Source organism: Oryctolagus cuniculus, chromosome 18 (assembly GCF_051225735.1).
Source record: "Oryctolagus cuniculus isolate XC-2025 breed Fujian yellow rabbit chromosome 18, ASM5122573v1, whole genome shotgun sequence".
Taxonomy (NCBI): domain Eukaryota; kingdom Metazoa; phylum Chordata; class Mammalia; order Lagomorpha; family Leporidae; genus Oryctolagus; species Oryctolagus cuniculus.
The window spans coordinates 51,712,772-51,737,012 of NC_142884.1; the positions used below are offsets into that span (position 1 = coordinate 51,712,772).

At 47.0% G+C, this 24,241-nt stretch overlaps 1 long non-coding RNA gene across 1 annotated transcript; it reads right to left on the reverse strand.

The window, feature by feature from the left end:
* Nucleotides 1–3,601: 3,601 nt before the first annotated feature.
* Nucleotides 3,602–23,751, reverse strand: LOC127491307 (uncharacterized). The gene is made up of 3 exons (XR_007919920.3): nucleotides 23,266–23,751; nucleotides 15,628–15,747; nucleotides 3,602–5,844 (listed from the first exon to the last, which is right to left on the reverse strand). It is a non-coding gene; the product is annotated as an uncharacterized LOC127491307 (long non-coding RNA).
* Nucleotides 23,752–24,241: the final 490 nt, after the last annotated feature.

Below are 24,241 nucleotides of genomic sequence, written 5' to 3' on the forward strand. Positions count from 1 at the left end.
GTTATGAAGGCTACAGATGAAGAGATGTACAGGGCAAGGTGAGGAAAGGGAGAAGGGGCAAAGCTTCCATGCCCTCTCTGGGTGCACAACCTCCCAGGAACCCACATGTCCAGAAGCTCTCAGAACCCATCCTTTTGGGTCGCTAGGGAACCTTCCTTATGTGGGCATGGTTGATGAAGCCATTGGCCATTGGTTTATCGACTCAAACTTGAGCCTGTTTCTTCCACCACCTCCCACCCCCATTGTCACTCTGGAGGTTACAAGAATTTAAGGAACTGTCCATCAGGAAACAGAGATGAAGACCAAATGTAGGTGGTGTGGTTTGAACGTCACCCCCAAAATTCATATTGACATTCAATCCCCACTGTGACGCAGTAGGAGGTGGGACCAGGTGGGACATTTAAGAGGTGATTAGGTCATGGGTTAATTGGTTATCTCGAGAATAAGTCTGTTAGGTTCTCTCAGGTGTACTTCTGGGGACTCAGAATGTCCTCCTCCCCACTGCCAGCAGCAAGAAAACCCTCACTAGATGAGGCCCGTCCATGTGGACTTGGCGGCCTCCAGAACTGTAAGAAATAAATTTCTTTTCTTTATGAAATACCCAGTCTCAGTTATTCAGTTACAGCAACGGAAAATGGACTAAGACAGTATATTTCACAATATCGCAATATACATACATACCTTCCATACAGAGAAAGAGAGAGAAAAAGACTGGAAAGTAAAAGAATAATCAACAAAATAACATTATCATGGTTATCTGAAGGAGAGCTTAAGGGAAATTTTTAATTTCTTTCCCTGTGCTTTCTTATATCCCCCAATTCTTAGCAATAAATGTGTATGACATTTGAGGAGTGGATGTTTGGCGCAGTGGTTAAGATACTGCTTGGGGGACTTGGTGTTGTGGCACAGCTGGTTAATGTGCCTCTTGTGACAACAGCATTCTGTATTGGAGTGTCAGAGCAAGTCCCAACTGTTCTGCTTCCAATCTAGCTCCCTGCTCATGTAGCTGACCCAAGCATCTGGACCTCTGAGACCCCTGTGAGAGATCAAGATGGAGTTCCTGGCTCCCAGCTTTGACCTTGACCAGACCCAGCTATTCAGAAAGTGAACCAGCAGATGGAAGATCCCCTCTTCCCCCTTCCTCCATCACTCTGCATTCAGAAAATAAATACACACATTAAAAAAAAAAAGAAAAAGAAAAGACACCAAGATGCTACTTGGGATGTCTGCATTCCATATTGGAATACTTGGGTTTGACTCTTGGCTCCATTTCCCATTCCAGCTTTCCATTAATGTACACCCGGGGAGGAAGCAGATTATGGCTCAAGTACTTGGGCCCTTGCCATGCAGATAGATCTGAATTAAGTTCTTTTTTTTTTTTTTTGAAAGATTTTATTTATATGAAAGACAGAGTTACAGAAAGAAAGAGAGAGAGACAGAGATCTTCCATCTGCTGGTTCATGCCTCAAATGGCCACAACAGCGGGGGCTGGGACAGATCAAAGCCAAGAGCCAGGAGATTCTTCTGGGTTCCCCTTGTGGGAGCAGGGGCCCAATAACTTGGGCAATCTCCCACTGCTTTCCCAGGTGCATTAGCAGGGTGCTGGATTGGAAGTGGTGCAGCTGGGACTGGAACTGGCACCCATATAGGATGCTAGTGTTGTGGCTATGCCACAACGCTAGCCCTCTGGATTGAGTTCTAGGCTCCTGGCTTTGGCCTGGCTTGGCCCTGGCTGCTGTGAGGATTTGGAAAGTGAACCAGTGGATGAAAGACCTCTCTCTGTCTCTGTCTTTTGAACAAAAGATAATTTAATTAAAGTTTAAGTTTATCACATAAGTTTGAGTCGATAAACCAATGGCCAATGGCTTCATCAACCATGCCCACATAAGGAAGGTTCCCTAGCGACCCAAATGTATCACATTTTAAAGATTTTCAAAATTCTTTTCTTTTAAATTTATTTGACAGATAGAGTTAGACAATGAGAGAAAGAGACATAGAGAAAGGTCTTCCTTCTGTTGGTTCACCCCCCAAATGGCCACTATGGCTGGCGCTGTGCTGATCCAAAGCCAGGAGCCAGGTGCTTCTCCTCGTCTCCCATGCGGGTGCAGAGCCCAAGCACTTGGGCCATCCTCCACTGCCTTCCTGGGCCACAGCAGAGAGCTGGACTGGAAGAAGAGCAACTGGAACTAGAACCCGGCGCCCACATGGGATGCCGGCGCCACAGGCGGAGGATTAGCCAAGTGAGCCACAGTGCTGGCCCTCAAAATTCTTTAAAAGAAAGCCAGTAAATAAACTTGATAAGAAAGACCTAAGAGTAAATTAAGAAGAATTAACCTCCTATAAATGCCTACAGAATAGAATGTTGAAAAAATAGAAAATCATAAATAATTATTTGTTACAGAAAAAAGGAAGACAGCTGACTGGGTTACAATTGCTAAGAAGTCTTCAGGTCAGTTGAGAGTAGTGTTTTTTTTTTTTAATAAGAATTATGGTTTTTATTAGCATATTTCAATAAGCTATTTTTGTTTTGTTTTTCTTTATTGAATATTTGTGTTCTTTTTCATTGCTTTTTGCTCTATCTTTATTATTTACTTCCATCTAGTTTCTTGGTATTTTATTTGCTTTTTTTTCCCTCTTTTTTTAAAGATTTATTTATTTATTTGAAAGTCAGAGTTATACAGAAAGAGGAGGAGAGGCAGAGAGAGAAAGAGAGGTCTTCCATCTACTAGTTCATTCCCCAATTGGCTGCAACAGCCAGAACTGCACCAATCCGAAACCAGGAGCCAGGAGCTTCTTCTGGGTCTTCCACATGGGTGCAGGGGTCCAAGGACTTGGGCCATCTCTCACTGCTTTCTCAGGCCACAGCAGAGAGCTGGATCAGATGTGGAGTAGCTGGGATGCCGGCACTGCAGGCGGCAGCTTAACCCGCTACGCCACAGCACCAGCTCCTTTTATCCCTTTTTTAAAAATTTATTTTACTTATTTGAAAGAGTTACAGAGAGAGGCAGAGACCAAAACAGAGTGTGTGTGGGGGGGGGGGGGTCTTTCATACACTGGTTCACTCCCCAGATGGCTGGATCTGCACTGATCCAAAACCAGGAGCCAGGAGCTTCTTCCAAGTCTCCCACATGGGTGCAGGGGCCCAAGGGTTTGGGCCATCCTCTGCTGCTTTCCCAGGCACATTACCAGGGAGATGGAACAGAAGTGGAGCAGCCAGGACTTGAACTAGTGCTCATATGAGATGCCAGCGCTGCAAGCCAGGGCTTAGTGCGCTATGCCACAGCACTGGCCCCAGTAGTGGTTTTCAGTGTGGTGTGTGTGTGTGTGTGATTTTGCCCCTCCCAGCCTCAGGAGACACTAAACAATGTCTGGAGACATTTTTGTCACAACTGGGTGGGAAAGTGCCTTTGTATCCTATGGAGGTCAGGGAGGCTGCTAAACATCCTACAACATACAGTGCCAATGCTCCCTTTCCCAAGAATGACCAGTCTAAAGTCAGTAGTGCCAAAAGTTGAGAAACCCTCGTTAATAGGAATAAAGCCAAGAGGGAAAAAAATTTTAAGTCCAGAATATGGTTAAAACTATGTATTCCCAACCCTGTTCCCTGACCTTGGTGCACCCCTGCTCCTCCTCCACTGTTGTTCTCTCCCTCCCACTTTACCTCCATCTGCTGGGAAATATCACAAAAAATAGACGAAGTACAGTGTTTGCCAGGTGAACGGCACGTGTGTGCTGTCCAGTTTGCACACCTGTATATAGTGGCCCTCACAAGTATCAAGGAAATTCATGAACTTAAACCACAAAATGTTAGGAGTTGATCCAGAATGGTGGGATGGAGGTAGAGTGGGATTAAAACAGAAGCATGAGTAGGACCTCTGTATAAGAGGTAGTGAGAGCAGTGTGGAGATTATTTTCCCAAGATGGCCACTATAATAAATTTTATTCCATATGCTACTCCACTATGTGACTGTGCCCTTCCTCCTCTTGAGAGCTGGAGTCTATGCTCCTTCCCACTGAATTGAGGCAGGCTCAATTGGAGTGACCAAAGAATGCAATGGAAGTGATGCTGCAAAATTCTCGAGACTGGGACTCTCATGCCGGAATCAGAAACTTCTGGGTCTGCCACGCTGCGAGGAAGCCCAAAGTAGCCGATATGCAGACACCATACGGAGAGGCCCTAAGACTACACAGATAAGAGAGGACTCCTGTCCAGTTCCCTACTGGTCCAACATCAATCAGTGTCCAGCTGCAGCTGCATGAAGGATCCCAAGCTACAGCCACCCAGCTGAGCCCGTCCCAAGTTCTTCAACCACAAAAACTATGGGAGATAATAAAATGAGTGATGTCATTTTAATTAGATTGAGGTGAAATTTTATATAGCATTTATAACAGGAATAACCAGTTGGCGTACCTTTCAGATTTGGTGTGGCCAGGCAGCTATACTTTCCACACCTTGGCAGAAGTTGAGAAAAATGGAACCAGGGAGGTTCGTGACCCAAAAACACCAATCATGACAAAGGGCAGGAGGAAGCACAGTACTAAAAATGAGGACGACTTGTAAGTGTGCATGGATCTTGGCCCCGCCTATCACTTGGCTCCAAAGATGCTGCCAGCCGGGCACATTTGCTCTCAGGAGGAAACGGGAGGAATCTCAGAAACTCACAAGCCAAGTTAAGTCTCCTTACATCAGCAAGAATGAGCCTTTTGAAATATATGTTAGTGGGTGAGCATTTGGTACAGCAGGCAAGACGCCACTGGGGGCTCTTGCATCCCATACCAGAGTGCATGGGCTCGAGTCCAGACTTTGTTTCTGATTCCAGCTTCCTGTTAATGCGCATCCTGGGAGGCAGCAAGTGATGGCTCACATACTTGGGTCCTTGCCACCTGTGTGGAAGACCTGGATTGAGTTCCTGGCTCCTGACTTTGGCCTAGCCTGGGCCTAGCTGTTACAGGCATCGGTGTGTGTGTGTGTGTGTATGTGTGTGTGAATCAGCTAATGGAAGATCTCTGTCTCTGTCATTCTATCTTTCAATAAATAATTTATATTAATATTCTATTATATTAATAACTAATTTATTTCAAATAAATTTTAAAATAAAGGAGCTATTCTTTAAAAATAAATGTTATATCTCACTATAATTAGTATCAATAAATTGCATCCACAAGAGAAGCAAATGTTCCTGTTTAAAAAAGGGAAGGGACTGTTTTGGTTTGGGTTTCTCCAGAAGCAGACTCTGAGACAGTGATTCCAGTACAAGTAATTTTTGGAAGAAAATTTCAGGGGGCTGGCGCTGTGGCGTAGCAGGTAAAGCTGCCACTTGCAATGCTGGCATCCCAGATTTGAATCCCAGCTGCTCCACTTCTGATCCAGCTCTCTGCTGTGGCCTGGGAAAGCAGCAGAAGATGGCCAAGTGCTTGGGCCCCTGCACCTGCATGGGAGACCCAGAAGAAGCTCCTGGCTCCTGACTTCAGATTGGCCCAGCTCTGGCTGTTGAGTCCACTTGGGGAGTGAACCAGAGGATGGAGGACCTCTCCCTTTCTGCCTCTGCCTTGGCGTAACTCTAACTTTCAAATAAATAAGTCCTTAAAAAAAAAAGAAAATTTCAGAAAATACTGGGTTGGAGAAGTGAGTCAGGGAAGAGTAGGAAGACAACAAAATGTGTGCTGTCAAATCTGTTACCATCGCTGGCAAATGGAGCTTGATCTCACCCGGGCACTCTGGATGATGGTGCAGGATTTGCCTCCGAGGTATTCCAACCAGTGGGCGCAGAGTTTCCAGCTTCTTCCAAGGGAACTGACCTTTGTTTCTTCCAGCTTTTCCTGCACTCAGGCTGAGGCTGCCACCTGGAAGAAAATAGACCTTGGGCAGTCATAAATATTCACAGCAAACATGCAGGGGCAAATGCCAAGGATTATGGCTAGAGCACCAAAAGTGTCAGCTACAGAGGCAATCAGAAAATATGAGACTTTTGTAAATAAAAAAGTAAAAGCAGAAATAAAACATTCAATGAGAGGATGAGAAGGGAAACTTACAGAAATTCTTCACAAAGTACAATAATAAGAAAGATAAGAAAAGAAGAAAAAATCCAAGAGGTCCAACATACAACTAATAGGGATTTCTGAAATGAAAATGGAGTATAGGAAATTGTTATAAAACAATTCAAGAGCATGACTTTACAGATTTAAAGGGACTATCAAATGCCCAGCCAATGAAACAAAAAAGAGCCACAGCAGAACACATCAACAGAAAATTTCAGACTACTGGAGTTAAAGAGAACAGCCAAAAACCTACCATAAAGACAATCAAGTTCCTAAATCAAAGATTAGGACAAGAATTGCATTTTTCAGAAACAACACTGGGTGCTAGGATATAATGGCTTCAAAATTCTTAGGAAAAGTAATTTCCAACTCCAGAATTCTAAACTGAGCCAAAGTTTCATTCCATCAATTTTTTTTTAATATTTATTTGAAAGGTAGAGTTACAGAGAGACAGAGGCAGAGAGAGAGGTCTTCCATCTGCTTGTTCACTCCCCAAATGGCCACAATGGCTGGAGCTGGCCCAATCTGAAGCCAGTAGCTGGGAGATTCCTCTGCGTCTCCCACAGGGGTGCAGGGAACCAAGCACTTGGGCCACCTTCTTCTGCTTTCCCAGGCCATAGCAGAGAGCTGGATTGCAAGAGGAGCAGCCAGGACTTGAACTGGGGCCCATATGGGATGTTGTCTGCGTCTCCCACAGGGGTGCAGGGAACCAAGCACTTGGGCCACCTTCTTCTGCTTTCCCAGGCCATAGCAGAGAGCTGGATTGCAAGAAGAGCAGCCAGGACTTGAACTGGCGCCCATATGGGATGTTGGCACTGTAGACAGTGGCTTTACCTACTACATCACAGTGTCGGCCCCTAAATTTGGGTGTAAAATCAAAACATTTTTGGGCATACAACAGCCCCCAAATACACTCCTATGCAGCATCTCTCAGAAAGCTACTAAGGGATCTTCACCAAAATGAAAAGAGCGTGTCAAGGAAGAGAAAGACAGCAGACTCAGAGTATGCTCAGGGATGAAACAGAGAAGGATAGAGAGCTGTGTGGCAGGCCACATAGGAAGTGCAACCTTTCTGTAGTGGAGGACCTTTTCAAAGGTCTCTGTAGGAAATGGAATTTGCAAATGACCTGCTGTATTTGACAGTGTAGACGACAGCACTCAGAGGGGCTTGAGAAGAATTACTGAGATATAGAAAACTAAGCAGATATTAAAAAAAAAAAAAAAAAGTGGGGCCGGCACTGTGGCTTATTGGGTAAAGCCGCCACCTGCAGTGCCGGCTCATATGGGTGCTGGTTCAAGTCCTGGCTGCTCCACTTCTGATCCAGCGCTCTGCTATGGCCTGAAAAAGCAGTAGAAGATGGTTCAAGTGCCTGGGCCCCTGTACCCATGTGGGAGATCTGGAATAAATTCCTAACTCAGAATGGCCCAGCTCTGGCTGTTACGGCCATTTGGGGAATGAACCAGCAGATGGAAGACCTCTTTCTGTCTCTCTCTCTCTCTCTCTCTCTCTCTCTCTGCCTCTGCTTCTCTATAACTCTGCTTTCAAATAAATAAATAAATCTTAAAAAAATACCCTGCTTCTTTAGGCTTGAGTATAAAAAAATATTCCAGAGTCAAATATTAAACAAGGAAACCAAGGTAACAGTACTTGGTTTCTCAACAATGGTTCTTACTCTTGACTGAAAATTGTAAACATCTGGGGAGCAGCAAGAAGTACTGATGCCTGGGCCTCAACCCAGGAGAGCCTAGAATTAATGGATCTGGGGAGCAGGCAAGCTTTAGGGTTATTTAAAGTTCCCTGCATGATTTAATGTCCAGTTACAGTTGAGACCCACTGCTTGGCAGGAAAAAATACTTCCATGACCACAGTAAATGTAAACAGGGAATACTAATTTATCATGTAACTCTATGGCAAGAATGGAGAGAGGAGAGGCAGGTGGGTGGGTGTGAAGCATTAAACCTGCTTCTACAATAGGAAGGTAGTTGACCAGGGCTGCTAAGCCAAGATATCACATCTCAGCATCTTATTCACACATATGGACATGAATACCAGAAGAAACAGCTGAAAGAGTAACGAGGCATTTTCTTATATGAGCAGGACTCAGAGATGGAATATATGTGTATGGAGGAAGTGGCACTGATTTTTTTCTGTAAGCCTTGTGATATTTTTAAAGATTTATTTATTCGAAAAGCAGAAGGACACACACACACACACACACAGAGTTCTTTTTTTGCTGGTACACTTCTCAAATGGCCACAATAGCCAGGTCTGGGATATGCTGAAGCCAAGAGCCAGGAACTCCATCTGAGTCTCCTACATGGGATACAGTGGCCCAAGCATTTGGGCCATCTCCCGCTGCCTTCCCAAGTGCATTAGCAGGGAGCTGGATTGGAAGTGGAGCAGCCAGGACTCAAACCAGCACTCTGATATGGGATGCTGGTGTAGTAAGCAGTGACTTAACTCGCTGCACCACAATGCCAGTTCAAACTTTGTAATATTATTTGACATATTTACACCATGACATGCATGAATTTGATCAAAGTTAAAGAAATAATTTTTATAAAGGATAAAAGAAAAAATTAGAAACAACATAAATAGGAAAAGGATAAATAAATTGATATAGCCAACTAATAGAATACCACATTATGCTTAAAACAGGTAGCCTTGTATGTCCAACATGGAGGAATCTTCAAGATTCCATAGGATGGTGGCTGGAAATAATAGGTGTGAAAAGTCAGTGTTTATAGAAAACACATGCACACAAAATAAAGCGACACATTTCCCATGCAAATAGATATAGGTACAATTAAAAACACATAGAGAAAGATGGAAAAGGTGCATAAACTTGTAGAGGGTGGATATGGATATGAGATAAAAGTCAAGGTAGATTTTTTTAATTAAAATTTTTATTGACACACAGTAATTGTACATATTTACAGAGTAAACTATGACATTTCAATACATGTACACAATGTGTGATGTAGTTTGGAATGACTGGTATATATACCAATTTTTTTTTTAAAGATTTTATTTATTTATTTGACAGGTAGAGTTACAGACAGTGAGAGAGAGAGACAGAGAGAAAGGTCTTCCTTCTGTTGGTTCACTCCCCAAATGGCCACAATGGCTGGAGCTGCGCCGATCTGAAGCCAGGGGCCAGGTGCTTCTTCCTGGTCTCCCATGCGGGTGCAGGGGCCCAAGCACTGGGGCTATCTTCTACTGCTTTCTCAGGCCACAGCAGAGAGCAGGACTGGAAGAGGAGCAACTGGGACTAGAACCAGCGCCCATATGGGATGCCAGCACCGAAGGTGGAGGATTAACCTACTGTGCCACGGTGCCGGCCCCAATCTACCACTTTAGATACACTGTTTCTTTGTGTTGAGAACATACAACATCCTCTCTATCAGCCATTTTAAAATATTCAACTAATTGTTGCCAGCCATAGCTATTCTGCTGTGTTACATAGAACATCAGAAGTTAGGGGCTAGCATAGTGGAGCAGTGTCATCCCCTGTGACACCAGCATCCCATGTGAGTGTCAATTTAAGTTTTGGTTGCTCTGCTTCTGATCCAGCTCCCTGCAAATGTCCCTGGGAAAGCAGTGGAAGATGGCCCAAGTGTTTGGATACTTGCCACCCACATGGGAGACCCATATAGGGTTCTCAGCTCCTGGCTTTGGCCTGGGCCAGACCTGACTGTTGCAGCCACTTGGAGTAAACCAACAGATGGAAGATCTCTCTCTGTCTCTCTCTCTCTCTCTCTCTAACTCTGCCACCGAAATAAAAAAATCTTTTTTTTTATTTTTTTATTTTATTTATTTATTTATTTTGACAGGCAGAGTGGACAGTGAGAGAGAGAGACAGAGACAAAGGTCTTCTTTTGCCATTGGTTCACCCTCCAATGGCCGCCGTAGCCGGCGCGCTGCAGCTGGCGCACCGCACTGATCCAAAGCCAGGAGCCAGGTGCTTCTCCTGGTCTCCCATGCGGGTGCAGGGCCCAAGGACTTGGGCCATCCTCCTCTGCACTCCCAGGCCACAGCAGAGAACTGGCCTGGAAGAGGGGCAACCGGGACAGAATCCGGTGCCCCGACCAGGACTAGAACCCTGTGTGCCGGCGCCGCAAGGCGGAGGATTAGCCTAGTGAGCCGCGGCACCGGCCATAAATCTTTTTTTAAAGCTATTCCTCCTGTCCAACTACAAGGCTATTACCCTAACCATTCTCTCTCCATTTCTCTCTCCTCCAAGGCAGATTGTATCCTGTTTCATTTTCCCTCCACGGAACATAAATTTTAACCTTAAAAAAGTCAAATAAATTTACACAACATCTGGAATATTCCACATCAAGTTGTAAACAGGTTTCCTTTGGGGGTGGACTGGGGTGGAGGACAGGGAGGAAAACTGTTTCTGTTTTACCAAGACTGTGATGGTGGGGAAGAGGTTGAGTAGGATGGGGTTCTGGGGTCCTGGTGGCTCTAGCCTGGCTCACATCTCCTGATTTTGACTCTGAAGGAGAGGAAGGGCAAGGCTCTGCCTTGCAAGGGCGGGCCCCAGATCTTGGGGGACCTGGTAGAACTTGCTGTGATGTCACAGGGCATGTTGACAAGGTGACTCACTTTGGGGAGGGGTGGAGATGGTTCCTCCCTCCTCTCCTTTCCCATCAGCCACCTGTGGCTCTGGATCCCATAGACAGCTGCATTTTAGCAATCCTAAAGGAGTCCTTTCCCAACCCATGGAAACAAAGGACCCTTTCAACCAGGCTTTGCACAGGGTTCTCTTGGAGCCATCCTGGGGAAGTTGTGCAAGGCTGATTGATTAAGGTAAAAGGTGGGGGCTGGTGCTGTGGCATAGTGGATAAAGCAGCTACCTTTAGTACTGACATCCCATGTGGGCGCCGTTTCGAATTCCAGCTGCTCCACTGCCGATCCAGCTCTCTGCTATGGCCTGGCAAAGCAGTAGAAGATGGCCCAAGTCCTTGGGCCCCTACACCTGCATGGGAGACCTGGAGGAGGCTCTTGTCTCCTGGCTTTGGATCAGCCCAGCTCTGCCCATTGTGGCCATTTGGGGAGGGAGTGAACCAGCAGATGGAGGACCTCTCTCTCTCTCTCTCTCTCTCTCTCTCTCTCTCTGCCTCTCCTTCTCTCTGTGTGTAACTCTGATTTTCAGAAAAAAAGAAAAAAAAAGGTAAAAGGTAAAGGAGGCAAGGAAGGGATGGAGGAGAGCTGGGAAGTCTTGAGAGTGACTCCTGGGCTCATGCATGAGGAGGTGGTTGAGCGAAAGGCTCTAATCACTCCAGAGGCTTCCTTAGTGACCTTTTATATTCATAGAGCTCCTAATTCTAGTTCTAGCTATTTTCTTCCATTTTTAAAGCTTTATTTATTTATTTATTTGAAAAGCAGAGTGACAGAGACAGAGACATCTTCTGTCCACTAATTCACTCCCCAATTGTCTGTAACCATTGGGGCTGGGCCAGGCCAAAGCCAGGAGCCTGAACTCCATTCAGGTCTCCCATGTGTGTGGCGTGTACACAAGTACTTGGGCCATCAGGAAGCTAGATTGTATGTGGAGACAAGATTTGATCCCAGGCATTCCAATACGGCTTGCAGGCTCCCCAGGTTCAACCCACTGTGCCACAGAGGCCTCAGGACCACTTGGGAAGTATTGGACCTGTTGCAAATATCTCCATTTTCTGGATGAAGAGAATGAGGCCCAGGGAGTATACACCATTTATCTGGGGGGCAAGTTAATAACTGAGTACACTGACCTCACGGCCCAGCCCACAGTCTCTGCCTTTTCATCAGACCTGACTCCCTCCTGGAGAGAGGATCAGAAAGACATCTGTGGGGAGCAACTGGGAGCAACTCGGACTAGACTAAGTTACTGGAATTAAGACTTATTCTATGCATCTGCTCTCCCACAATATGGCGCTGGGAGAGGAGGAAACAGCTTCTACACAGCTGCCTCCAGTTCAACCAATAAACTGCGGACCTGCTCCTGATTGGAGGAGAGCAGCGTACTCGGCGTGTGGGTAGCAGAGTTGGGATTGGTGGAAGAGGACTATAAAGGAGGAGAGAGACACCATGCACCAGGAACATCTATCTGAAGGAACACCTGTGCAGCCCCCGAGAGAGCCGGCCGGCGGTGTGCCACTCCCCCGCGGAAGTGGGGAAAGTGGCAGGGGGAACCGCCCTTCCACGGAGGTGGAAGGGACGGTAGCCAACCCGGGAAGAACCAGCAGCAAACCCGGGGAGGGCCGAGCAGACAAAAGAACAGCGCAGGGTCCTGTGTCGTTCCTCCACGAAGACGGGGAGCGACATAATGGTGCCGTGACTCGGATATGAAGCCTAGGCAGGGTTTAGTGTCGTTCCTCCATGAAGAGGGGGAGCGACAACATCACTGTCCCCAAGACAACAGTCTCCCTCCTGGAGATCCAATATTAGCTCCGCATTTGGTGCCAGATCGGCAGGAGCAGAGGGGCCCTCAGCCCACATGGGTATCTCAGCCAAGTGCTGGTCTCTCCAAGTGATTCATCCCTTGTGAATCCACCCAAGGCTGCCAAAGCACCTGCTCTCAGCTGGGTCTGTGCTGAGTGCCTCACATCCCGGCCCTCATTTCAGTGTTACAAGCAGCCTCCAGTGCAGGTGACATTCCTGTCACCTATGAGGAGCTGGCCATTTGGGCAATTTACCTATTTATTCTTGCTTCTCTTCATTTTGTTTTTAAATTTTATTTATTTTGTATTTGAAAAGCAGAGAGTCAGAGATCTCCCATCCACTGGTTCATGCAGATGGAGTATCCTTTATCCAAAATGCCTAGGACCAGAAGGGTTTGGGTTCTGAATTTTTTTCAGATTTTGAGTTATTTGAATATACATAATACAATATCTCAGCATGGGACCTAAGCCTAAAGACAAAATTCATTTATGTTTCATGTACACCTTTATACACATAGCCTACAGGTAATTTAAAAAAAAAGATTTATTTATTTGAAAGGCAGAGTTACAGGGAAAGAGGGAAAGACAGAGAGAGAGAAATCTTCCATCCACTGGTTCACTCCCCAAATGTCTGCAATGGCCGGAGCTGGGCCAATCCAAAGCCAGGAGCCAGGAGCTTCTTCCAGGTCTCCCATGTGGGTGCAGGGGCCGAAGCACTCGGGCCATCCTCCACTGCTCTCTCAGGCCATCAGCAGGGATGCTGGATTGGAAATGGAGCAGCTAGGACTCAAACTGGTACCCATATGGGATACCAGTGTATCAGGCGGAAACCTAACCCACTATGCCACAGCGCCAGACTCCCTGGAGGTAATTTTATACAAGGTTTATCTAGAACTTATGTTTTGACTGTGACTGATCACATGAGGCCAAGTGAGGAATTTTTCCAGGTAGGACATTTGGCTTGCATCCCACAAGAAAGTTCCTGGGTTTGATGCCTGGCTCTGGCTCCTGATTCCAGCTTCCTGCTAATGCAGACCTTGGGAGGCAGATATGATAGCTCAATTTGGGAGGCAGTGATGACAGCTCAGGTAATTGGATTCCTGCCACCCACCAGAGATGTGACTTCTGGCTTTAGGGTGGCCCAGTTCTGGCCTTTGCAGGTATTTGGGGAGTGAACTAGTAGATATTGCTCTGCTTCTCTCTTTCTAATCTATCAATCAATCTATCTATCTATCTATCTATCTATCATCTATCTATCTAGATATATTTTAAAATTTATTTTTGGTTGTAGAATTCTCCAGCTGTGGCATCATGTCAGCACTCTAAAGATTTCAGGGGGCCAGCGCTGTGGCAGAGCAGGTAAAGCTGCCACCTGTAGTGCTGGCATCCCATATGGGCGCTGGTTCGAGACCTGGCTGCTCCACTTCCAATCCAGCTCTCTGCTATGGCCTGAGAAAGCAGTAGAAGATGGTCCAAGTCCTTGGGCCCCTGCACCCACGTGGGAGACCTGGAAGAGACTCCTGGCTCCTGGCTTCAGGCCGGCACAGCTCCAGCCATTGTGGCCACCTGGGGAATGAACCACCAGATGGAAGACCTCTATCTCTCTCCCTCTGCCTCTCCTTCTCTCTCTGTGTAACTCTGACTTTCAAGTAAAGTAAGTAAATCTTTAATAAAAAGATTTCAGATTCAGGAGCATCTGGGGTTTCAGATTTTCAGATGAGGATGCTCAGCCTATAGTATAGGCATCATTATGGGGTGTAGTGGGGAGGAAATGGGATTATTTGGATCCACATTTGTTTTTGGATCCACATTTAAGAAGAATCTCAACTGTAGACTTTCAGTGTAACTATCTTATATGAAACACAATGTATTTGCATCATATATATGTTTGCTTTATTTTTTTAAGATTTATTTTATTTGTTTGAAAGACAGAGTTACAGAGAGAGGTAGAGACAGAGAAAGAGGTCTCCCATCCTGACTAAGAAATGCAAAAGGAATGATAGAATTAGAAAAATCACCATTTGGCAGCTGTCACAGTAACAATTTATTCAGGCAAGCAACACCAATGAATACTAAAACTGGTGTGTGAAAGTAGGATGAGAAACAACATATTTACATAGACTCAAAGTATCTCCCCCAAAGATACTTATAATTACAAAAGGAAAAACAGTAACTGCACTGCAGAGGAAGCTGGCAGGCACCATCTTAATCAAGTGGTCAAAGCCAAAATCACCATGTAGATAACAAGTGTATTCTGATGCACCATCCCAAGAACCACATTTTTCTGATATTCCTGCCCATGATGGAGAACCTAAACAGACCATGAGAAGACATCAGAAAAGCCCAACTGAGCAGCACTGTTAAAAAATAACTGGCTTTTACTCTCTAGAAATTGTCAAGGTCACCGGTGTTGGCATTGTGGCACAGTGGGTTAAGCTGCCACCTACGATGCCAGCATTCCATACAACCACTGGTTCAGTTCAAGTCCCAGCTGCTCCACTTCCAATCCAGCTCCTTGCTAATGCACCTAGGAAAGCAGTGGCAAACCGCCCAAGTGCTTGGGTCCTGCCACCCCACATGGGAGACCAGGATGGAGTTCCAGGCTCCTGGCTTCAGCCTGAGCCAACCCCAGCCACTGCAGCCACTTGGGGAGTGAACCAGTGAATGGAAGATCTGCCCTCCCAACCCCACCACCATGTCACTCTGCCTTGCAAATAAAAAATAAAGAAAAATCTTTTTCAAAAACTCATGGTCATCAAAGACAAAACAACTTTTTCAGATAAAAGGAACCTGGAGAGACACGACCACTAAATGAAATCCTGGACCAGAAAAGTTCACTTATTTATTTTACTATAGAAGACACAAATTATATAATGAATTAAATCTCTTGTTTTTCATAATCTTGTAAGAAAACATCTGGTTTCCAGGATACACACAGAAACAGTTAGGGATAAAGCAGCATCAGTTTTGCAAGTTACTCTCAAATGTTTCTCTCTCCCTCTCTCTCTCTCTCTCTCTCTCTCTCTCTCTCTCACACACACACAGGAGGATAAAGCAAAGGTAGTAAAATGTTAACATTATACAGCAATTCCTTATTCTGTTTTGCAGCTGAAATATTTTAAAATGAAAAATTAAAATACTGCAGTCTTAAGAGTATACCTCATGAGGACCAGTGTTGTGGCGTAGTAGGTTAAGCCCCTTCTCCTGACACTGGTATCCCATGTGGGTGTCAGTTCAATTCCCAGCTGCTCCACTTCCAGGCCAGTTCCTGCTAATGGTCTGCGAACACAGCAGAAAACAGTCCAAGTACTTGGGCTCCTATGCCCACATAGGAAGCTAGAAGAAGCTCTGAGCTCCAGGCTGTCTCTCCTTCTAACTCTTTCAAATAAATAAATAAATAAATCTTTTTAAAGAAAAAGTATACTCATATATTGGAATTATTAATGTGATCCCCAAAAAAGGAAACTTCTACCCTAAGGCCAGTGTCTAGAGTGACACAGACACATTTATCACACGTAGTATTTTATCAGATAAAGTAAGTTAATTGCTGGCTTGTTAAATCTGAAGGTTATGACTCATTTTTAGGCCATTATAAATCATACATAAATAAGTATATGACTGAAAAAAATTGAAGTATAACACACATGCAGTGAAAAACAATTTTCTGTTACACATTGGTGTGTATATGTATGCATGTGTGTGTGTGTGTACAGGCTCTATTCTCTCAGTAATGTTGTTCATTCAATCCCTAGGAAGCTGATCAGGTGGCCATTACTATCTTCATTTCACAGGAAAGGAAATTGAGACGGTGGAGCCAGTGGTATGGTGTAGTAGGTTTAGCCTCCGTCTGTGGTGCCAGCATCCCATATGGTCACCGGTTTGAGTCTTGGCTGCTTCACTTCCAATCCAGCTCCCTGCTAATGGCCTGGGGAAGCAGTAGAAGATGGCCCAAGTCCTTGGGCCCCTGCACCCATGTGGGAGACCTGGAAGAGACTCCTGGCTCCTCACTTCAGATCAGCCCAGCTTCAGCCATTGAGGCCATTTGGGGAATGAACAGCAGATGGAAAATCTGACTCTCCCTCTCTTTGTAACTCTGCTTCTCAAATAAATAAATAAATAAATCTTAAAAAAAAAAAAAAGAAACTGAGATACTGCAACTCTAACAAAGGGTGAAATTCAGATTCAAACCATCATCTCTTGAATTCCAAAGCCAGTGTATTTTTGCATTGTACCATACAACTTATTGATGCTATTGCCATCAGCAAAGACTGATTGGGTACTAGTGACTTTACCTCTTGGTGCCTCAGTATGCTCATCCATAAAGTGGGATCACACTGAAAGATGCTAAGTTAAGACATCAAATGCTTAGAACAGTGCATATAGCCAACACTCATGTGTGAGTTGTTATGATGAAGGGTCTTAAGGAATTCATGAAAAAAATGTATATTATGAAAAAAACTATGCATAGATTTCAAAATTTGTTTGCACCAATATAAACTTGACTTTTAGATCAATTTTTTAAAAAAAACTTATTTTTATTTATTTGAAAGCCAGAGTTATATAGTGGGAAAGACAGAAAGAGAGAGAGATATCTTTCATCTGCTGGTTCACTCCCCAAATGGCCACAATGGCTGGGGCTTTGCCACGCCGAAGCCAGGAGCCTGGAGCTTCTTCTAGGTCTCCCACGTGAGTGCAGGGGCCCATATACTTGGGGCATCTTACACTGCTTTCCCAGGCACATTAGCAGGGAGCTGAATCACAAGTGAAGCAACTGGGTGTCAAATTGATGCCCAGTGACTTCAAGAGACCATGATTTGAATCTGAATTTCACCCTTCTTTGTTAGTGGTGTTTCACCATCTCAGTTTTCCTTCCTTCCTTGCTTCCTTCCTTCCTTTCTTCCTTTCTGATTTTTTTTTTTTTGAGAAGCAGAGTTACAGACAAAGAGAAAGAGAGACAGAGAGATTTTCCACAGGCAGTGGCTTAACCTGCTAAATCACAACACCAGCCCTACCCATTTCATTTCTTAAAAAGGTTTATTTATTTTATTTGAAAAGCAAAGTGAGAGAGAGAGAGAAAGAGGTCTTCCATCTGCTGGTTCATTTCCCAAATGGCTGCCGTGGCTGGGACTGGGCCAGGATAGAGCCAGGAGTCTGAAACTCCATCAGGTTCTCCCAAATGGACAGCAGGGACTCAAGTACTTGGAGCATCTTCTACTGCTTTCCCAGGTATATTAGCAGGGAGCTGGATTGGAGGCAGAGCAGCCAGAACTCGATCCACTGCTCTGGTATGGGATACTGGTATCACAAGCGGCAGCTTAACCCAATGTGCCACAATGCCAACCCCCGTTTCATATTTGAAGTACCCTCTTAGTACCTACTATGCATGAGTCTGGGAATATCATGAGGTCTGAGATGCCATTCTTCACTCCTGGGTTGTTTCCACAGAGGTAAACGGCCATCAAAGCATCTCATGCTGAAGGCTGGTCTGCAGACCCCTGGCCCGTAGACCCAGACAGAAACATGTCTTGGAGGGAACAGTCTTGGCTAGCAGGACACTGCCATGACCACCCCTCACTGCCCTCAGTCCTAGAGGAACTACTGCTCCCCAGTTGGCATCAGGTCTCCTGGCAACTATCCAGGCAACCCAGAGCATGTAACAGTCCCACAGTTCCCAACCCATCTCATCTGGCACCACCAGTGCAATGGTCTCCTTGGATGAGATGTCCTTTTGCTAGAGAACTCCCAACCAGCCTTGGAGGTCCCTGCCAGAACCAATGCTGGTCCAGTGGGAAAATAGAAACCACCATGAAACATCTAAAGAGAGAACGATTGTGAGGAACTGGATAAGCAGGTGACAGAAGAGCAAGAAAGGTGGAGAGGCAAAGCAGCAGGAAGCCACTTCCATCCCTCAGCTGGAGGGGCGAGAGATCAGGAGATGCTACTGGAACCCAGGGACCAAGGTCAGCTGCAGAAGCTGGAGCCATGCCAGGCTTATCGTCTGGGAGCTGGAGCCACAGAAGAGATGCAGCCATAGCCAGAGGCACCGCCCAAGTCAGAGAGGGAGGAGCCCCCCCACCCAAGCTTCTTTCCTTCTCCTGTCCACCGAGATCAGCCAGTGTCTTCCAGTTGACCCAGCACAGAGGAAATACAGCCTGAAGAGCTCAGTACGATCCCACAGCACCCAGTCCTGCCACGTGCCCACACACGAGGGGAGGGGTGAGGAACAGATCTCAGTGTGCACGGGCCAGCATCAGCCCATGGCCTTTCTATCTTGGCATTCTGGTGGCTCATTGCCGTGCCTGGTCAGATCTGAGCTTCATAGATGTGTGTGAACAAATGATTGGCCATTGAGGAAGCAGGCTCCTGTGCCCCATGTCATGGATCAGGTATATAAAAAAATTACTCTGGGGGCTGGTTCTGTGGCGAAAGAGGCTGAGCCTCTGCCTGCAGTACCGGCATCCCATATAGGTGCTGGTTCAAGTCCCAGCTGCTCCACTTCTGATCCATTTCTCTGCTAATGTGCCAGGGGAAGCAGTAAAGATGGTCCAAGTGCTTGGGCCTGTGCACCCACATGGGAGACCCAGGAGAAGCTTCAAGCTCCTAGGTTTGGCCTGGCCCAGTCCCAGTTGTTGGGGCTATTTGGAGAAAAAAACCAGTGGATGGAAGATCTGTCTGTGTCTGCCTCTGCCTCTGTCTCTATCTTCATCTCTCTCTCTCTCTCTGCCTTTCAAATAAATAAATAAATCTTTAAAAAAGACATACCCTAGAATATTCATCACAGCCCTTCCCACAATAGCCCCAAACCGGACACTCCCTGAACACTCATCAACAGTGGAATGGGTGACCACAATGGAACACCATATAGCAACACGAGTGAATGATCTATAATTATCTCCCTCAGTGTGGGTGACTCTCATCAGCCTGGTGCTGAGTGAAAGAAGCCAGACACAGAGGACTATGTGCAGCATGATTCCACTTAACATAAATAGAAAAGCAGGCTCCACGGATGTCTGGCTTCAGAAGTCAGGGTAGTGAGTACTCTTGGAGGTAGCGGTGAAAGCGGTGGGGTGGGGGGTCACAGTGTCCTTTGTTGACACTGTGACTCTTTGAGACCCTGAGAACCCCACCCCTCAACCACCAAAGAGCCCTTTCCTGCCACCACTGTCAGTATTACCCACCACACCTAGGGCTGGTCATGTTCCTTCTTCAGCTATGTACTGGTTAATAAGTGTGTTCCATCTTTTGAAATTATGTCAAGCTGCATATTATGATTTGTGCATTTTTTGGTATGCAATTCTTTAATCAGAAGTCAATGTTGTAATGGAAGCATTGCCCCCCCCCATTTCCTGCTTCCCCCCATCCCACCTTAAAGCACTTCCCTGGAAACTGGATAAAGGAGAAGGCTGGGCCTGGTTCATGGCTAAGGTTGAGAAAAAAAACAGTACCAAAAGACTAAGCCTTTTTTGGGTGCCAATCCATGGGAATGGTCTCTGGTCCCTTTGTTGGACACATGCATACTGTCCCCAAGGAGGTAGCACTATGATTTTAAGGAATAAGGCTCGGTGAGGTGAGGTGACTTGCTTCTCCCTCACAGGGACTGGGGTAGAATTTGAACCCAGTCTCACCGACTCCAGAACCCAGGCTCTTAACTCCTTTGTTCTTTTTTTTTTTTTTTTTTTTTTTTTTTTTTACAGGCAGAGTGGAGAGTGAGAGAGAGAGACAGAGAGAAAGGTCTTCCTTTTTCCGTTGGTTCACCCCCCAATGGCCGCTGCGGCCGGTGCACCGTGCTGATCCGAAGCCAGGAGCCAGGTGCTTCCTCCTGGTCTCCCATGCAGGTGCAGGGTCCAAGCACTTGGGCCATCCTCCATTGCCTTCCTGGGCCACAGCAGAGAGCTGGACTGGAAGAGGAGCAACCGGGACAGAATCCGGCGCCCCAACCAGGACTAGAACCCGGGGTGCCAGCGCCGCAGGTGGAGAATTAGCCAAGTGAGCCGCGGCGCTGGCCTCCTTAGTTCCTTTATGGTCCAGAGGGAGCAGGAAACACAGGTCATGGTGACTATGGCCTCTCACTCTTAGTTATGTGCTTCCAATCTTGATTTTCCAGATGAGAGCAACCTTGTCAGTAAACAGGCCCTGACAATGACACTTTCTGGGGACTTTCTGTTTCTGTCTCACCCTCAGCTGGGACAAAGAAATTTCTGGACACCAAAGATGTTGGGTCATGCCTGAAGTCACTCTCTGCTTCTGAATGAGGTCAAAAGACCTTGGCCTGGCCTGGAGAGCAAGCCTAGGCAAGGGTCCCTATAACTCTGAGAGGAGAGGAATCATGGTCAACAGGGACACACAGGGAAAGTACTAGAACTGCTCACACTAGAAAGGAGGGTGGAAGGGAGCCCTAGAGGACAGGCAGGAAGTCCCAAAGGCAGTCCCAAATGACCTCTGCTTTGTTCTTTTTTTTTTTTTTTTAATTTATTTTTTCTTTTATTTTTTTTTACAGGCAGAGTGGACAGTGAGAGAGAGAGAGACAGAGAGAAAGGTCTTCCTTTGCCGTTGGTTCACCCTCCAATGGCCGCCGCGGCCGGCGCGCTGCGGCCGGCGCACCGCGCTGATCCGATGGCAGGAGCCAGGAGCCAGGTGCTTTTCCTGGTCTCCCATGGGGTGCAGGGCCCAAGCACCTGGGCCATCCTCCACTGCACTCCCGGGCCACAGCAGAGGGCTGGCCTGGAAGAGGGGCAACCGGGACAGAATCCGGCGCCCCAACCGGGACTAGAACCCGGTGTGCCGGCGCCGCTAGGCGGAGGATTAGCCTAGTGAGCCGCGGCGCCGGCCCTCTGCTTTGTTCTTCTGCAGAGGTGAGACACAGAGGACCTTCTTCAGTTCCCCAAATGCACACTCTTCCCTTCCGGGCCTGTGCACTAGCCCTTCAATCTCCAGACACCACTCTTCCCTTGGCTTCTACTTGGGAACAAAGACTGTGGTTGAGTTTGGGCATAAGAGCCTGGCTCACCAGGATCTGAATCCTACTCAGTCTTCACCTCTCAACCAAGACCTCGCCTGCTCCAGAACACTTTCCCTGAAGCCTTGCAATCTTGGAGCATCTGGCACTTCTCCTCTTACAGAATTGATTGCCCTGAGTTGTAAGTGTTTCTGTCAGACCAGAAATGCTCAGTGCAGCATGGCCAGGGTCAAGCACATAGTAGGTGCTTAATAAATCTGTGTTGAAAGGATAAGCCCACTGTCAGACAGTGGGCTACCTCCCGCAGCTGGTCCTTTTTCATCACTTGTAGTTAGTCACTTGCCTGTGAGTCTCAGTTCCTTTCTGATTTTTGAACTTTTTTTTTTTTTTTTTGACAGGCAGAGCGGACAGTGAGAGAGAGAGACAGAGAGAAAGGTCTTCCTTTGCCGTTGGTTCACCCTCCAATGGCCGCCGCACCGCGCTGATCCGATGGCAGGAGCCAGGTGCTTTTCCTGGTCTCCCATGTGGTGCAGGGCCCAAGCACCTGGGCCATCCTCCACTGCACTCCCTGGCCACAGCAGAGAGCTGGCCTGGAAGAGGGACAACCGGGACAGAATCCGGCGCCCTGACCAGGACTAGAACCCGGTGTGCCGACGCCGCTAGGCGGAGGATTAGCCTAGTGAGCCGCGGCGCCGGCTGATTTTTGAACTTTTAAAAAAAAATTATTTATTTAGGCCGGTGCCGTGGCTCACTTGGCTAATCCTCCGCCTGTGGGACTGGCACCCCGGGTTCTAGTCCCAGTTGGGGCGCCGGATTCTGTCCCAGTTGCCCCTCTTCCAGGCCAGCTCTCTGCTGTGGCCCGGGAGGGCAGTGGAGGACGGCCCAAGTGCTTGGGCCCTGCACCCCATGGGAGACCAGGAAGAAGCACCTGGCTCCTGGCTTCAGACTGGAGCAGTGCGCCGGCCGTAGTGGCCATTTGGGGAGTGAACCAACGGAAGGAAGACCTTTCACTCTCTCTCTCTCACTGTCTAACTCTTCCTGTCAAAAAAAAAATTATTTATTTATTTGAAAGACACACTCACACACATCGATTTTCCACCTACTGGTTCATTTCCCAAATGGCTGCAACAGCCTGGGCTGAGCCAGACTGATATCAGGAGCCTGGAATTCCATCTGGGTCTCCCATGTGGGTGGCAGGGGCCCAAATATTTGGGCCATTTTGCACTTGGCCCAACAGGATGAAAAGGCAGAGCAGAGGAGAGATGAACCTGGCTTTGAATTTCAGCCTCACCCTGGAATAGCTACGTGACCTTGGGCACGTTGCTTAACTTCTCTGAACCCAGTCTCCTCGTGAGTAAAACGGGGGCTTACAAAGGTACCTGTATCTCACAGAATCATCCTGCTGATGAACTGAGATAATGCATAGGACGTGCTTACTACAGCGTCAGACACACAGCTAGGAGTCAGTAAATGGTAACTGAAACAATAATCGCCATATGTTTTTATTAAGCAACAACAAAATTACCTAATTTGTAATAAATATATTAGGAAATAACTATGGTAATTATCATTAGCATTATTTAAAGCCTGCAAGCTGAGTCACTTTTTCATGTAGTAATCTACTGTGGACTACTGCCAAACCAGAGCGGTGGTTCCTCCCAGACGGAGGTGCTGGAGTGCCCATCTCGGTGTCATACTTCCCAAGCTACCACTTTGTCTTACTCCATCCCACTTGAGCCTGATGGTAACCGTGTAAGGTGCATAGAGTCGCTTCTCAAAATGTGTCCGTTACCATTTCACAGAGGTGGAAACTGAGGGACAAAAAGCACTGAATGACTTACCCAGGTCTAAGCAGCCAGTACCCGAGCCAGCGTGCCACCGGAACACAATCTGCTGCTCCCTTTCCCCACCTCTTTCACACCTGGCCCTGCTCCCCTAGGAAAGTCTGACCCTGAGAACAGCGGCTGATGGGCTGCGGTTTGGAGTGACTTTATATTCAACAGCTCTCTCCCTCAGAGTCATCTGCACAGTAACCCCCTCGCAGCTGAGAAGTCCTCAGGTAGGTGGGTTCCCGCGCGTTTCTGAGGGAGAATTCCACTCGGTTCTACTCAAGAGAAGTTAGCGAAGGGAAGGCTAAGAGAACCAATAAGGGTGATGCGGCACGAAGGGACCCGCGGCATTTGAGGTGTGAAGGCGTAGGAGAGGGAGAATGAAACCAGCGTCCAGTGAGGCTGGCCGTGCCAGTGAGGGACCGCCAGAAGGGGATGTTGTGATAGAGGGCCTGCGACTGCCAGGATGGCGGTTCTACACACGGAAGTGGGCAAAGAAATACCCTATCAACGCTCCCTTCCGCCCACCCGCCCCTGTCTCCTGTCATTGGCTGAACCCGTCCGGAAGTCAACCGCAAAGGGTCATGGGAAATGTAGTCCACGGAGACCGGCCCCCGAGGTCTTAGAGCATGCAGGGAAAGGGTTTTAAGGGGGAGGAGGTTGAGGGAGCATCACTGCGCAAAGAGGGATGGGGTGGTGATTTCACGGGGCAAAGGGAGAAGCAATAGCACAGTAGTGCGCTGGGCTCTCTTGGCGTGAACTCTGCCATTAATTGTGGCCTGAAAATGCACTGATTTGGCCCCTGGGTTCTTGGTGCTTGTTTCAAAAGCAACCAATTCTACTGGGTAAGTTGGCAGCACTGAGAACGGGGCGGTCGGGAGGAGATAGTCTTGAAAGATTATTGAGTCTGAAGGAGGTGAAAGGAATAGCCGGTGTTGATCTGGGCGGAGGGTGTCCAGGAAGAGGGAACTACTGGAATGAAGGCCCA